This window comes from Carica papaya, chromosome 5 (assembly GCF_054855325.1).
Source record: "Carica papaya isolate Zhongbai chromosome 5, ASM5485532v1, whole genome shotgun sequence".
NCBI lineage: Eukaryota > Viridiplantae > Streptophyta > Magnoliopsida > Brassicales > Caricaceae > Carica > Carica papaya.
In genome coordinates, this window is record NC_142313.1 from 16292750 (window position 1) to 16297018 (window position 4269).

A 4269-nucleotide genomic window follows, 5' to 3' on the forward strand; every position below is an offset into this window, starting at 1 on the left:
CAACCATGACGTGCCACGCAGAGTCCACGTGTACAGGGGGCAGAGGAACGAAAGGGAAATAATTACTGAGATTTCGCCACGTCCGTGTGTTGGGCCGATCGAACAGATTGGATTAGTCCACACGTGTGATGGAGCATGCTCAACGGCCCATATCGTTCGTGTCAGCAATCCAACGGCCCGATTTCCTTCGCACGCGAAATTCGAATCTTGCCCTTCCCACTTAAACCAATCGTACGGTCTAAATCCCATGGCATGAAAATAAATGGCCCAATTTAAATTAAAGACCCCTGCCCCTAAATAAAAAAAAATTAATTTTCTTCTTCTTCTTCCGTCGAAAGAGAAAAATTGCAGAAATGAGAGAGAGCCGTCGTTGAGAGAGAAAGAGAGAAAAGGAGAGGAAATGTGAGGGAGCACCACCGGACCACCATGGGTATCCGAGCAAGCTGTGGTCTCTAGTGGTCATGCGGCATGGGGAAATTAAAAACGGTCGGGGTTCCGTCGGTTTGAGACCGGGTCGCGCACGACCCGACTTAAAAATTTGATGAGATTCTTCACTCGATAACCAAAATTTATCTTTCGTTTTAATTCTTCTAACCGTCTAAGACCTCTAGGCATGTCTAGGTTTTGCAAATCATCAACAAACACGCCAAAATGTAGAGCGCCCCTCAACCCAGTTCTGTTGGTAACATTACCGAACCCGACTCTTCAGAAGCATTTTCCTTTGCATTTGTCTTCGATTTAGCTTAAAATCTTGGATTTAAAACTTGTTCATACATCACAGAACACACACTAAGGTTTTAGAAAAACTAAAATTGACATTTCATGCAAAACAATTGCACGAAAATCTCTGCTTCATCACTGACTCGAGACACCTGCTTCCTTGTCAGGTTTCGAAGCAACTTTGGGGACCAAAATGGAGCCCCAAATTGATCCGTTTTGCAAAGGATTTGTAACTATATGTAATAGTGATTTCTAAGTTTCATATGCACGTTTTAAAATGAAAAACTAACATCATTTGGGTTGAATTTGAACTAGTTAAACATAGGTTGGTAATCATGCTAAAAAAACCTATTAAAACTGCATTTTATCAAATTTCCTCACATTTGCATGCTGCTTGATCGATTATCTTGCATGTGTATTCTCTGTTTAAGTTTGTGATTGATGATTGATGATTGATGATTGGTGATAGTTTGATGATTGTTTGAATGTTCTAGAGAGAAATTTTCGATAAATGCATTAAGAGGTTTATTTAATGGTTTAAATTGAAAATCAAAAAATGACAAAAAGGGTGCTTTAGTAATGATTGAAATTGTAAATCATGAAATTAATTGTAGTTATTTAGGAAAAATAAATAATTTAACCAACAATAAAAAAATATTTTAAACATCAAGTAGTCAAAATATCAACAATTTAAATCAAAATAAAAAATTTAAAAAGTATACTAAAACAATAATTTGAATAAATTAATTGAAAAATTTATAGGTTTAAAGAATTGGTTAATTTTTGGGTACATTAGAAATAAATTAATTATTATGTTTGAAGAATTAAGTTCTAGATTAAATAAAATAAAGGACTTTAGATTAGTTAAGCAACAAATTAAAATAGAAAGTTTACGTAACAAAAGAATTTAAAACAAGCCTAATAGGTAAGTTAAGCTAGGAATTATAAAATTTTCAAGATAAAATTTAAACAATAAATTTAACAAATATAAACCAATCAAGCCTACACCAAAAGCAAAACAAACCTAACTTAAAAAAATTAGTAAATTGAGATGGAATTTAGATAAAGAAAATGAAAGTAAGGGCAAATTAGTTAAAGTATTATTGTTGAAATTTAGGAAGTTAATGAAAATAAATTATCACATAAGATATTTAAATGGAAACTGTAATACTCTGAAAAACCTTCGTGCTTAATTCGTAATGTAAACCTCATTTATTCGGACCCTAAAATTATTTAAACTCTTTAATATTTTGTATTTTATTTTATTGAATAATTTTTTAAATTAATTATTTTATTTTATCATAAGAAAATTATATTTTTACTCATTATTAAAAAGATTTTAAGGAAAAAACGAAGAAAAAGACGAAAATCCTGTGGGAATATCCAGGGGAAGGATCCCACCCACACGGGCTGCACGCGTCACGCTAATGTGCCCGCACGCAGCCAGCACAGGACGTGCGCACTGTGTGCACATCCCATCCATGTGGGGTACGGGGCGCAGTCTGCGTGCGTGTCCCATCGTGTGTAGACGTGCACAACTTTGTGCTCCCTGTGCCCACGTTGATCTCTCAATAGGCCTACGCACAATAGGCTTGCGCACAGTAGGCCTGTAGGCCTATGTGTGCGGCAGGCTGGGCAACGTGCACTGCCTCCGGCAATGCACCTCGCCCCTCTAAGCACCGTGTGCCGCCGGTTGGGTGGCATGTACCATAAGTTGGGCAGTGCGATGCCGCCGGCTTGGGCGTCCTACCATCGTCACTTTGGCGATATGTTGTCGTTGTTTGGGTGGGGTGCCTCTAGTTTTTGTGCCGCCATCACATTGCATTGTCCATATGTTGGTCACATCTGTCGATCGTCATATCCCACCTTCTCATTTACTTTCTCTCTCTTTACTAGATTTTTCCACTTGGCGCAAATCTAATAGTCCACATTTTCTATTAATTGGAACCCTCCCTTCATTATTTTCTCATCACTTCCATTTTCATTCTTCCACCAAAGAGTTTTAGAGATAAAGGAAGTGATCTAGAGGGAGAGGGAAAGGTGAAGAAGAAGACAAGCGTAGGAAACATCACTAAGTAATTTAGTATTTATTTTTAAACATTCTAAGGAGCATTTGTAAAATAAAATTAAAAGTTAAAATTAAAAATTGTATGATTAAATTTTATGCTTAAACGAAGCAATTTCGTGTATTAATGCACGTTTTATGAATGTATATGACCTTATTATTTGCATGTGTAATTTAAATGGTTTAATGCTTAAGATAAATATTGATATATGATGCAATTGATAGTGGAAAAATAATTAAGTGTCATGTATAGATATGGGAAAAATGTATTGGTATTGACATGCATGATTCATAAAGTGTTTCGTTAGGTTTTTTTTTTATCTCTATAGGGTTTCTGTTTCTCCTCCATCTAGTTTGAAAAGACGTGAAAGGACCGCTCTCTGTGGATGGTAACGTACCATTTGACGAGAGTGGTGACGCGATATAATTGTAGGGGTCACCTTTGGTGAAGTACGGCCGTGGCCATAGTTAACATGTAGGACTACTATGATTGGCACGGCTATAATAATAGATCGTGTCATAGTTGGCAAGCCGTAAATGTGTTGTTGGTTTAGCAAGCTTTAAATGTACTGTTGGTTTGACAAGCTACAAATTGATGTTATTAATGAAATGAATTAATCATTCCACGTGGGTAGTCGAGAATTCGTATTGCGCTCAGTAGATAGAAATCAGAATAACTTTGCGTGAAGAATAAATTGAAAGATAGTGCATATCATGAGTTCTTTGATTTTTTTTATTTTTTTGGCATGATATAACTATGATATGATAGATTTGATGTTTTCTTTAATAAAATAAATTTTCATAATAAAAAGCACTTATATAAGTCTTGATGGTAAATAATGACGGTACTTTTAATTACCCTTGAAATCTTATGATCCCTTGAAATCTTATGATGTTATTTAAATATTATTTTTCTACTGAGCATATAAAAATTATTCTTTTTTATGCCCCCCAGATGATGAAGATAGTAAGGAATCGATCGCTGACTTACCCCTTGAAGTCTTTGAGAATCCCATGAATCCATAAAATTTTATAAGTGCATGATTGTCCCACACTAATGAGTCAATTTACAAAATGATAGAAGTGGCTATTTTTTGTATTTTGTTATTTTATATTTTTGTCGTCGCTTCTAGCATCAGTTATATTTGTAATTAGGAACTCATATATTTTGTAAAAGATTTGTAAATATTATTTTGCTACATACATTTATCTCTTCTACATCGTAATATATTTCTGTATTTAGCGCCCTTATGCTTTAAATGACATTTGGAATGTCATAGAAACAATGACTTAAATAAAAAGAAAAAATTACAAAATTCATCAAATAATAAATAAAAAAAAACAATGCCATCTTAAACTTAAATTTTCATAATAAATATAAATCTCGAATGCTCAAATGAATAATATTTAGTTTAACTAGAAAGCATGAATTTAAGAGGAAGATAAGATAAATAGAATGATTGAGTTTAAAGTATAAGAAAGAC

The 4269-nt window shown here is 34.2% G+C and overlaps 1 long non-coding RNA gene across 2 annotated transcripts; it reads left to right on the forward strand.

The window, feature by feature from the left end:
* The first annotated feature begins 614 nt into the window (after positions 1-614).
* Positions 615-4030, forward strand: LOC148253784 (uncharacterized). Of its 2 annotated transcripts, none has more exons than XR_015819288.1 (2): positions 615-682; positions 888-1125. It is a non-coding gene; the product is annotated as an uncharacterized LOC148253784 (long non-coding RNA). The 2 variants fall into 2 exon arrangements; XR_015819289.1 differs by lacking the exon at positions 888-1125 and adding an exon at positions 3741-4030 and having other exon boundaries at positions 616-682.
* The last annotated feature ends 239 nt before the right edge of the window (positions 4031-4269 follow it).